The sequence below is a fragment of the Peromyscus maniculatus genome, chromosome 1 (genome assembly GCF_049852395.1).
Source record: "Peromyscus maniculatus bairdii isolate BWxNUB_F1_BW_parent chromosome 1, HU_Pman_BW_mat_3.1, whole genome shotgun sequence".
Lineage (NCBI taxonomy): Eukaryota > Metazoa > Chordata > Mammalia > Rodentia > Cricetidae > Peromyscus > Peromyscus maniculatus.
In genome coordinates this window covers 189,780,228-189,792,887 of record NC_134852.1, presented here as the reverse complement: position 1 = coordinate 189,792,887, position 12,660 = coordinate 189,780,228, and the positions used below count along the sequence as shown (strand labels likewise).

Below are 12,660 nucleotides of genomic sequence, written 5' to 3'. Positions count from 1 at the left end.
GCTCAGCTAGAGTGCCTTCATCCTCAGAGCCAACTCCTGGGAAGGCAGCAGTGGTACTTGGCTTCCAGTGGGCATGTAGTCCCCTCTGCAGCAGGGAACCCAGCTTCAGACTCAGGAGGCAGGAAGACCGCCCCCGCCAGCCAGATGGCATGCACACTTCATGCAGGTGCCAGCCTCGGATTCTCCAGGCTAGGTACTACACCCAGCTGGCAGCGTGGGGATTTGTTAGTGGACTCAACAGTCTCTTGTATTCCGGCCGAGTTCTCGGGCCAGCTTGGGAGGCTTTAGCTGCCCGGTGGCCCCAGGCCAGGTATAACTGCTGAATCTCAAGGAGGCTCTCTCAGCCAGCCAGGAGGAGAGCCAGAGGTAGCGAACCATTTGACACAGCAGGTAAGGTCCTTTGGGGACAGATGTCTTGTTCAAGGCCAAATTCTTAGACTTTTTTTTCTCAGTTGGGGAATCTACTTCCTCTGGCCACTGTTCTTCACCATGGAGGAGCCAGGGCCACCTCCACCCACCCCAGGGCCTTCTCTTCCTTAGGCATTTTGGGTGTTCTGTTAATGGATTTTTCTATTGAAATCAAAATTTTTATATCATTGTATGAGAAAAAAAATTCCCTCTCTCAAAGCCAAAAAATATTTAAGCCACATGTCAAAAGTATATGCCACGTGTATGTGCATTCGTGCACACACACACACACACACACACACACACACTCACACACACAGTTAGTTATACAGCGGTCAAATGGACACATGACATATTTCATCCTAAACCAGTGTTCTCTGGTGATCACTGGACTTCATCCCCCACTTCTGCCTTTAGAAGCACGACCTTCCAGGAGGTCCAAGAAGGATGGATTCCAGGCAATGCTGGAGTTTGGAAAGTCTGTATAAAGACCACAACTCTTGAGGCTCTGCCCATACCAAATGTCCAGGAATGTGTTCAGGCCTGCACGGGTGACTGCTTCCTGGAAGGAGCTCTAAGGTGGATGGATGTAGGGCTTTGCAAGGGCTGACAGAGGAGTTGCTCCAGGCTTGGAGGTAGGTACAGCCTCTGGTCAGTGGTGAAGAGGGGCCCTTATGGGAGCCCCATCTTTAGGAAGTAACATTTGCTTCGTGAGCACCCTAGAAGGCAGCTGGCATCGAGGTTCATCTGTCCTTTGTGACTTATTCTAGGGCTTTTCTCCTTCCTCTTTCTCCTCTTGTTCAACACAATTATCTGATGGCAACTTAGGTGAAGATTGTCTTTGTGGCCTGCAAGAATAAGGCTAACAATAACCTCACCGATTTGCTGGTGGCGGCACTGTGGGTTATATTTTGGTCCTTCCTCATTTCTCTCTTTTTCTGACACACACTTACTGTCTCAGTGGTGGAGGATATGGTGGTCCTTTTCAAGTTCGTGGGGTTTTTTGTTTGGTTTGGTTTGGCTTGGTTTTTTTTTTTTTTATTCCACCAAAAAATTAGAAACTATGATTTTCTGGTTTTATATTGAAAATACAAAATGAACCTCAAACAGAATTTAGAAAGGTTAAGAAGTAGGTACTATCAAGGCTTTGGATTGTTCCTCCCCTCACCCCATGTTCCTAAAGACTCAAAGACTCAACTTGTTCTCAATTCTGTCGCCCTCCATTCCCTGCCCCCCTACCTTCTGTCCCCGACACCTGCTAGCTGGGTCACCCTCTTGAACCATATTCTTCACTTCAGCTGCCCTCAGTAAATTAACTTTCTAAACTGGGAAAGCAATACTCCACGCCGCTAAGCAAAGGCAGTTTCGCTAAGACAGATGGAAACAGAAATGGGACCACATTCACTTGGTGATTTGCATAGGGTCAGTGGCTGAAAGCCGGAGCGGAGCGGAGCGTCAGAACTCAGCCAGTGCATTCTTACAACTCCTGAAAAGCCGCCCCTCCCCTTGGTCTCAGGTCTCATTCGGTGACCCTCCTCCACCCCTTAAGGACTGTTGCTAAATGAACCGGGGCTAAGTATACCCAAGAGTCATGCTGCCTTGGTTCAAATCTTCACGCAGCCTCTTCAGCTCTGGAGACTTGAATAAACCACTTCGCTAAATCTCTGGGCCCTCATCTACAAAGCGGCGACAACGTGAACGGAATGAGATGTTTGCACCCATGGCACTGACCGAGTGTACCATGCCCCCGAGCCATCTTTCACATCAGTGACTGTCTTTCCTTCGTGAGGGCTCTCAACACTCATATACGTTTCCCACACTTAGATTTCTGTTTCAACTAAAAGTACCTACATCTGTGGGTGTGGTGGCACACGTTTTTAGTTCCCGTACTCAGAAGTTTGAGTCAAGAGGATGACTTGAACCCAGGAGTTCAAGGCCAGCCTAGGCATTACAGTAAGACCCCAGATAACAAACAAAGCATTCATTTTATTTGGGGGTGACTAAGAGAGTTTTGTTTGGATATTGTCCAAAGTGTCACAGACATCAGGAAAAAAGAATTCCCTGGTTAATTGTTAAGCTGTCCTTGGATGGTGGCTCAGAACAGTGTTCTGTGTGTAGAATAAGGAGGAGGAGAAGGGAAAGAAAGGGAAACTGAGGAAAGGGACCATGCAGACAAAAGATCTTGTTGCAGAGGGCAGGTGACTGAGCCATCCAAGAGGAAGGGCCCCTAGAGGAGGTCAACGTTCAGTTGTTTTCCACGATGTCATAGACAAAGCTAGGAAACAAAGCTGTGCTTGGTTATTTGGGATTCATAATTGTACATCTAGAATACGGTTCTCAACCAGAGGTGGTTTTGTTCATCTAAAGGTTGTCTCTTTATCACACTGGGAGACAGAGAAAGAGGCTCCAGGCATCACTAGGCAGAGAATCAACATCCTACCTACAACAGAGCTGTCCGGCCCCAAATGTCACTGGTGTGGGAAGTGATGACGGCCCACTGAAGTGCTGTTCAGTGTTTTCGGACACTGGTTCCTGACAATAAGCCATGCTCTCAGGCTCAACTCATAACAGCCTCTCCTCTTGCTGCTGTTGTGTCCAGGACTCCCGCTCACTCACCTAACGTCCTCACGTCTTTCAGTAGGTAAAAGGAGGCATGACGCAGGACAGCAGTGGTTATATAAGCTGACGACTGTGGGGCACAACAAAATTCCAGGCCCAGAAGCTGCCACTATTATTTATTTATTATTTATTTATGTATTATTTATTATTTTCACTTTCCACTCAAATGGGCAGTCATCTGAGAAGATTCAAGGAAAAGATCTTCAGCACTGCCCCCCACCCCACCCCCCCAAAAAACCACCAAAATAACAACAAAAAAATGTATCAAGATATTAATCAGAAAGGGTTTTCTTGGCTCTTAACGCAGCTCACTAATCAAACAACAGAGGAATGTGTCTGCTGCCTGTTGACCCTGGTAACTCGACACCACTATGCCGTGTTAAATTGATAAATTTGTTTAAAAGAATGTTTGCCTCCGTTTACTGTATGACTCTTTTTGGGTGTCTTTTTCTAAGAGGAGGAGGCTGGCTTCCAAGACGGCATGGAGGAACTGAATCTCCCATGTGTGTGTATAGCCCCAGACTCAGGCCCCTTGAGGACGTAAGACCATCTCTTTTTAGAAGGTGCCTCCCTACACACGTCAGATAGGAGAGGAAATCGAAAGGTCTTTCCATGAAGCCACGAACATGGGGTGGGGGTGGGGAGGCAGTAGGATGTGTTCTCCAAATACACTTCCTCTCAGAACCACTTGACTTTGGTGGCTAATGCAGGACTGAGATGGCCCTGTGCAAACACAAATGGCATTCCAGAAAATCAGCTATCACTAACCAGGAGTTTCCGAAAAACCATAGCCTGGCAGCATTTGTAAGAACCGTTGAGGATGTGTAGCTGGGGTAAAAGGGGTGGGTTAATAACAGAACATATTGGGGGGGGGGAGCACCTGTGAACCCAGTGCTTTGTAAGGCCGAGGCAAGCAGACCTCTGTGTGTTTGAGGACAGCCTGGTCTATATAGCGGGTTCAGGCCAGCCAAAGCTGTATAGTTGATAGGAATTTTAGGCCAGTGAGATGGTTCGGCTGGTAAAACATCAACTGACACCAAACCAATTCTGAGTTCAATCCTGGGAACCCACAGGATGGTGGAAGCGGGAAAACCCACTCGCAAAGATTATCCTCTGACCTCCACACTGTACTGTGGCACGCACATGCTCACACATATGCACGCATGTTCACGCACACACACATGACTAATGTAATAAAAAATGTGTTAAAGGAACTGAGCCTTTGAAAGGAGTTGGCACTGAGGTCAGACTTAGTGTCTCAATGGTTCCCCACACTTCTTACTGAGCACTTTCGACCATCATGCAAGACGCTGTCTCTCTTCGGATCATTGAATCCTTGCAACAGCCTGTGAGGCCAGTCCGCTTATCCATCCCTGGAGAGAGGATGAGGGGAGTCTTTGGAGACAGGAATTGGGAAGAATGCCATCAAAGTTTGCCTCTATGTAGATCTGAATGAACGGCAGGCAAGGTGGACTCCACAGGCCTGTGAGACTTGAAGAAAAGCTCCAGGAGAGAATCCAAGAAACCAAATATCAGTAAGGGAGGGAGTGGCTTGGACTCTGGAGTAAGGCCGGAGAGATTTGAGCAGTTCACTGAAGGACCATGCTCAGGGGTCTAGCGCTTGGACATGTGAAATGCAGCTACTTGTGGAATAATGGATCTCTGTGAGCATCTACTAACGGCAGATCAAAGGGTCACTACCTCTTGGGGCTCTGGTCCCTTTGTATTAAGTCAATGGAGAAATGCCCGAGTTTGGTGCTTATGAGTATTTAAGTCTAAAGTGTTGATGTTGTGATGGATCACATCCATCATCCAACATGTTAGAAACACGAGGATCAGAAATTCAAGGTCCTCTCTAGCTGCATATGGAGTTCAAGGCCAGACCCTGTATCAAAAACAGAAAGAGAGAACGCTTCATAAATGTTCACGTCTTCTTGCACAGGGGCCGTGGTCATCTTCTGATGTTTGTATATGTGCTGCTGAATCCAGCACCCCATTATTTTACAACAAAGAGGAAGTATTTCTCTGTCTCAATGGTTCACCCCTTGAGACCCACCCATGAATTGATCTCCAACTCCTAGAAACAAAGTGATTCTCCCACCTCAGCCTCCCTGGCAGGCAGGACCCCAGTCAGACATGTTGCCCCCAGCCTACCCCGATTCTTCACAGGGAATCAGCTAGAGAGCAGGAATATTGTTTCATTTTCATTGTTGTTTTTTTTTTTTATGATTACTTTCTGTTTATGATGAGTCATACTGGTTTCTCACTTACAGTAATCATGTAAAGTTCTCTCTAACGATGAACATATTTTGTAAGTTATATGATGTAAAGAATCCTGGAGTTGGGGAGATAAAAAGCCACCTCAGGGAGAAAGGGTTTATTTACTTCACCTTACAATTCCAGGTTACAGTCCATCATTGGGGGGAAGTCAAGGCAGGAACTTCAAACAGCTGGCCACACCCCATCCACAGTCAAGAACAAAGGGAGAGAAAGAAATGCACTTTGCCTGCTTGTTCTCAGCTTGACCTCTCCACTCTGCATGCACATGGCTTGGGAACCCCCTGCCTAGTGAGTGGTACCACCCACACTGGGCTTGGTGTTCCCACATCAATTAAATAAGATAACCTCCCACAGACATGCCCACAGGCCAACACAATGTAGACGATCCCCCACTGAGACTCCCTTCCCTGGTGATTCTAGGTTGTCTGAAGTTGACAATGAAAACTAACCATTATATGGTGTGGTGATTTGCATGAAAATGGCCCCCATAGACTCACAGGGAGTGTCATTATTGGAGGGGTGGCCTCACTGGAGTCTGTGTGGTGGTGGTGGAGGAAGTGTGTCACTGGGCTTCGGGGGAGAGGGGCTTTGAGGTTTCTGAAGCTCAAGCCAGGCCTGGTGGCTCACTGTCTCTTCCTGGTGCCCTCAGATCCAGCTGTAGAACTCTCAGCTACCTCTCCAGCACTATGTCTGTCTGCATGCCACTATGCTTCCCACCGTAACAATAATGGACTAAACCTCTGAGCTGTACGCCAGTCCCAGTTAAAATGTTTTCCTTCATTAAGGATTGCCATAGCCATGACGTCTCATCACAGCAATAAAACCCTAAGATGCCAGGGTAGTTTGAAAGGTGGTATATGACCTTTGTCTTCCTACAGCCTCCTCACTCACAGTCATGGGCCTGAGATGTGTGCCACTGAGTCTGTGCTTAGAACCAAGAATTCAAATTAAGCTACCATGAGCTGTTAATATCACAGGTCAACAAGAGTTTAGGAGCGTTGGAAAATTGGGCCCTTGAGGAAGGGAGGTCCTAGAGGGCTGAAGAACTCAGAATGGATCTCAAAGGGAGGAGAGGAGGGCCCTGAAAGAGCACCTGTCACTTTCCCATTTGATCCAGATGTGCCTGGTGGGATTAGCACAAAGCAATTAACCGGCATTTGTAAATAACATCTAGTTTTGCTGTCAAACTTGTTTCAAGCACACGGGGCGTCAAAGGATTTTCTAACTGCAAGTGATATGCTCATCACCCAGACTGACTATTTCCTTACGTGTGTCATGTTCATGTGTGTAAATGGCTGCATGTGCACATGCGTGGAGACCCGAGAACAGCTTCGAGCATCGTCTTTAGAAACACCATTCACCTCCTTGGAGACCAAGGCTCTCATTAACCTGGAGCTCACCAGTTCGGCTAGGCTGGCTGGCCAGAGACCCCAGAGACCTGTGGTCTCCACCTCCCCAGCAGTGGGACTACAAAGCCGGGCTCCACACTCACTCTTTTATGTGAGTGTTGGGGATCAAATTCAAAAACCTGAATGGTAAAGCAAACACTTTATTAACTGAGCCGTCTCTTCAGTCCAGACTGACTACTATTAACATTTTTGAACTTAATTTCATGATCCAACTCTTGTTTGAGGGGGAGGGTGGAGACTGAGATTTTCTTTGTTTTGTTTTGGGGTGAGTGTGTGTGTATGAGTGTGTGTGTGAGTGTGCGTGTGCGTGTGCGTGTGCGTGTGCGTGTGTGTGTGTGTGTGTGTGTGTGTGTGTGTGTGTGTGTGTGAGTGTGTGTGGCATTAACCTGTGTATATGCAGGCATGCCTGCCCATGGAAGCCAGGGGTGAATGTCAGGTGTCTCCCTCTGGTACTTTCTACCTTAGCTTTTCTAAAGACAGTCCTTGTCAGGGTTACTACTGCTTCGATGAAACACCACGACCAAATGCAACTTGGGGAGGAAAGGGTTTATTGGGCTTACACTGTTCATCACTGGAGGAAGTCAGGACAGGAACTCCCACAGGGCAGGAACCTGGAGGCAGGAGCTGATGCAGAGGCCATGGAGGGGTGCTGCTTACTGGCTTGCTCCCATGGCTTTCTCAGCCTGCTTTCTTATAGAACCCAGGACCAACCATGCCTGCATATACACAGGTTAATGACACACACACACACACACACACACACATTCACCCCAAAACACCAGCCCAGGGGTGGCACCACCCACAATGGGCGGGGCCTGCACCCATCACTCACTAATTAAGAAAATGTTCTACAGGCTTGCCTACAGCCCGATCTTTTATTTTTGTTTGTTTGTTTGTTTTTTGTTTTTTGAGACAGAGTTTCTCTGTGTAGCTTTGCACCTTTCCTGGTACTCACTTTGGAGACCAGGCTGGCCTCGAACTCACAAGAATCCTGCCCTGATAACAGTCCATCTCCATCCTATGTCCTGGCTGCAACATGGCAGGGGTCTCTGAAGACACGGTGTCCAGGGGCTGCCAGTGACAGTCCATCAGTGAGTGCATCTTCCAGTTCCTCACTCTGCTCCATGAACTCCCTGTTGGCCTCAGTCACATCCAGCTGTGGTGCTGGGTCTTGCATCATCCCCAACCTCTTCATGTGTCTGCACGGTGCTCCGTGTGTAGCCATACTGGGGGTGGCTGTAGCTGTAGCTGCCCATGTTCTGGTCGTAGCCCCACTGGGCATAGTAGTTTTGGTACTGCTGGTAATGCTGGTTGTAGCTGTCACTGTACATCTGGCTGTACTCAGCTGGCTACACGGCTCGCTTTAGGGATGGCCACACTCGGGCGCACAGGTTTAGACTCCAGTCCCACAGCTCCCTGGCACTCCGTCAAGGCTCGCTTCTGTTCTAATTCATCTGTGAATTTCACAGAACCATAGCCCTTAGACACGCCTGTCTGGTCCAAAACCACCTTGCCCTCCGCCCCCCAACCCCCCAACCCCCCCCCCCCCCGCCTCTGCCTCCCAAGTGCTGGGATTAAAGACTGCCCGGCCTACAGCCTGATCTTAGAGAGGCATTCTCTCAATTGAGATTCCCTCCTTTCTGATGACACAGACAGGCCCTTTCACTAATGAAAGCTCACTAATTGATTAGACGGGATGCCCAGGAAACCCCAGGATCCTCCTGTCTTCTTCCAGATGTGCACCAACGTGGCCAGTTTTTTACATGGTCTATTAGTTAGTTACTTTTTATTGTGATCATAAGACACCATGCCCAAGGCAAAAAAAAGAAAGCTTTATTTGAGCCTACAGTCCCAGAAGGATGAGAGTCCATCCCCACTATGGCAGGGAAGCATGCAGGCAGCCATGATGGCTGGAACAGCAAGATGAGAGCACATAGTTTAAACCACAAGAGGGACAGCAGAGAGCACACAGGAAGTGGCACAAGGCTTTTAAGCTCTCAAAGCCCACCCTCAGTGACACAATTCCTCCAGCAAAGCCACACCTCCTGAATCTCCCAATCAGCACCACTAGCTAGGGAGCGAGTTTTCAAATACCCTATATTATGGGGACATTCTCATTCAAACCACAGACATGGGTGCTGAGGATTGAACCTAGGTGTATATGCCTATATAGCAGGCACCTTACCCCAACCACAAGTCATCTTTGAAAACAGTGTAACCCTTGGGTATGGTGATATTTTATTTGTGCTGAAATGTGATTTTATTTGTATGTTAATAAATAAAGTTGCCTGGGGGTCAGAGCTAATAGCAAGCCATAGCAGAAGCTGGGCGATGGTGGCGCACACCTTTAATCCAGATCACATGACAGGCAGATCTCTGTGTGTTCAAGGATACAGCCAGCATGGAGACACACACCTTTAATCTCAATACCAATCATAGAGACCTAGAGGTCTGTATAGACAGGCAGTGACGAGGAGGTCATGTGGTTGGGTTTACAACCAATAAGAAGGCAGAACAGAAAGTCAATAAAATGATAGACACACAGGAAGTAGGTCTCTTTCTCAGGGGAAAGTCGGCAGCGGCAGCAAAGGGTAAGAAGAAGGGTTTTAAGTCTCGGCTCTTAGCTACTGCTCTGACCTCTTGGGCTTTTAACTCTGCATTTGGCTCTATGCTTTTTATTTAATAAGACCATTACATCTACACTTGGGAGGTTGTGGGATATATATATATATACATATACATATACATATATACCTTTCTTTCTTTCTCTCTGTTCTCTGCACTTGAGAGCATAATATAAAAATAGTCGTGTATTTATCAGCACTGGATACATCAGCTCCTTGAACTTGGAGTTTCCACTTTCAGAATGGAGAGTAACATACTCAGTCTACATATATTAGACCAGACCAAGCCTACTAAAACAAATCAAAAATGTGGCATCCACACGGAGCCACGCCTACACCAGCTCTGCTGATTGCCACTTGGGGTTCTGCTCAGTGGCAGCTACCCCCTCCCCCTTCCCGCTGCTGGCCTGCACCACACTCTGCCTCGCAGAAGCCTCAGGCCCTCCCAAAGGTTGTCTCTCTTCCTTTTCTCTTTGATTTCTGATTTTCTTTTCTAAAGCCAGAGTAGGACTGACTGGCCTCCTCACATGAAGACTCTCTGAAGGCCAGAGAAATGGTTCCAGGGTCAGCAGCACTTCCTGCCCTTCCAAAGGACCTGAATTTGGTTCCCAGCACCCACATCAGGTAGCTCACAACCACCTGTCACTCCAGCTCCAGAGGATCTGATACCCTCTTCCTGCCTCCACAGGCAAATGTGCACACACGTACACACACATACACACACACACATAAATAAAATTTTAAAACAAATCTTTAAAAAAAAAAAGACTCTTTGAAATAGGGCTCTTTCCAACCCATTGACCAAAGGGCCTTCATAGGTCCTTTAGAATTCATCATAATGTTACTTATAACAGTGATGGCAATAGCTCACATTTGCTCAGTGCTTATTTTATGTGAGGCCCTCTATTAGAGGCTTCATAGTCACTGGTCCCTTTAGCACCCACAGCAATAGTGCAGGGCTATTGAGTACAGTGGTGGTTTGAATGAAAATGGCCCCCATAGGCCCATAGGGGTGGCACTATTAGGAGGTGTGGCCTTGTTGGAGTGGGTGTGGCCTTGTTGGAGTGGGTGTGGCCTTGTTGGAGGAAGTATGTCACTGGAGGTGGGCCTTTAGGTTTCAAGTGCTCAAGCCAGGCCCAGTGGCTTTCTCTCTCTCTCTCTCTTCCTGTTGCCTGCCAATCCAGATGTAGAATTCTCAGCTACCTCTCCAGCACCATGTCTGTCTACATGCCACCATGCTAAACTCTAAACCTCTGAACGGTAAGCCACCCCAATTAAATGTTTTCCTTTGTAAGAGTTGACGTGGTCATCATGTCTCTTCACAGCAATAGAAACCCTAAAACAGCCGGGCGGTGGTGGCGCACGCCTTTAATCCCAGCACTCGGGAGGCAGAGGCAGGCGGATCTCTGCGAGTTCGAGGCCAGCCTGGGCTACCAAGTGAGTTTCAGGAAAGGCGCAAAGCTACGCAGAGAAACCCTGTCTCGAAAAAACCAAAAAAAAAAAAAAAAAAAAAAAAAGAAACCCTAAAACAAGAACCATTTTAGAGATGAGATGACGGAGGCGTCGAAATGTGAAGAGTTGATCATTCCAGAGAAGTCTTGGACAAAGCTACAACGATCTGACCCCCTGGATCATGGATGGAGATGATCTCACGAGCTGGTCTCCTTGTCTCTCTTCTGTCTCCCCATCACCCAAGGGGATCCCCAGGTCTTAAGAGCTTCGTGAGAAGGAGGTAAAAATATGACTCAACAAACAAACCCTGACAACTTGAGCTACATCAGCAGGCTTGCAGACGAGACCTGACTCCTGCAAATTGTTCTCTGACCCCACCCCCACCCCGACACACACACACCATAAATAAATAAATAATATTCTTAAAGGATAAAAATAGTAAGAGGCTGAGTTGGGGACATAGAGTTTTATCTCAGTACTGCATAAACTGGGCATGGTGGCATACTCCTGAATCCTAGCACTCAGGGAGTAGAGGCAGAGGAGTCAGAGTTAGCCTCGGCTACATAGTGACTTGCTGTGGGATGGTCTGTATGTCAAATTACTCTGATTGGTCAATAAATAAAACACTGATTGGCCAGTTGCTAGGCAGGAAGTATAAGCGGGACTAACAGAGAGGAGAAAAGAAAGAATAGGAAGGCGGAAGGAGTCACTGCTAGCCGCCGCCATGACAAGAAGCATGTGAAGATGCCAGTAAGCCACCAGCCACGTGGCAAGGTATAGATTTATAGAAATGGATTAATTTACGCTATAAAAACAGTTAGCAAGAAGCCTGCCATGGCCATACAGTTTGTAAGCAATATAAGTCTCTGTGTTTACTTGGTTGGGTCTGAGCGGCTGTGGGACTGGCGGGTGACAAAGATTTGTCCTGACTGTGGGCCAGGCAGGAAAACTCTAGCTATAGTGACTTACAGTCAGCCTGGACTACAAGAGCCTCTGTCAGAACAACAACAACAAAAAAGCAAAAACAAAACAAACCAAAATTGTTGTTAGTATAGATGGCCCCTGTCTCTTGCCATGTGACTATGTCACCATCAAGAAAGTCTTCACCAGAGGTGGCCCCTCAGACTTATACCCTGGACCCCAGCCCACCACCTGTTCTTATGTGAAAAGACAGTGAACGCGCCCACTCAAAATATTGACGAGATGAAAATAAAAGACGCTTCTCAATTTCCAAATGTGCTGTAAACAACCTGTGCTTATTTCCCCAATTTCTGAGTAACTGGCACAGAATAGACAGCTACACACACACACACACACACACACACACACACACACACACACACACGCTTAACTGAATCTGTGTGTCCCAAACCACGCCCCACAAAAACGTGCTTCCTGGGGACCTTCTCTGGAAACTGTTGACTTCCCCAGATGGCTGCAGCAAGTGTCCAGGTCTCCTGCCGCTCTCTTCCCTCCACAGAGGGTGGCTCAGCTAGCTTCTCTTATACCTACGTGGTCACATCTTTTGATGAGGTAATGTGACAGCAAACGCTCCTGATTGTTGGTACCAAAGGCCATGTTGCACCCCTTTAATCCCAGCACTTGGGAGGTAGAGGTAAGAGGGCCAGACTTCAAGGTCATCCTGGGCTGTGTAGAACGTTCAAAGCCAGCTTCGGCTACATGGCTCAAAACTAACAACAACAACAACAAAATGCCAGACTGTTTAAGGAAAGCCAGACTTTGAGGAGCTGGTGATAGAGCTCAGTGCTAGAGCACTTGGCTTGGCTAGCAGGCAAAAGGCCTTGAGTTTGGTCCCTAGTGTAGGGAAGGATAGAAGGAAGGAGGGAGCAGGGAGGGAGAGAGAAAAA

General features: G+C 47.6%; 1 pseudogene; it reads right to left on the bottom strand.

Annotated features, from left to right (window-relative positions):
* Positions 1-234: 234 nt before the first annotated feature.
* LOC102917414 (tRNA selenocysteine 1-associated protein 1-like) lies at positions 235-12,370 on the bottom strand (annotated as a pseudogene).
* Between the last annotated feature and the right edge of the window lie 290 nt (positions 12,371-12,660).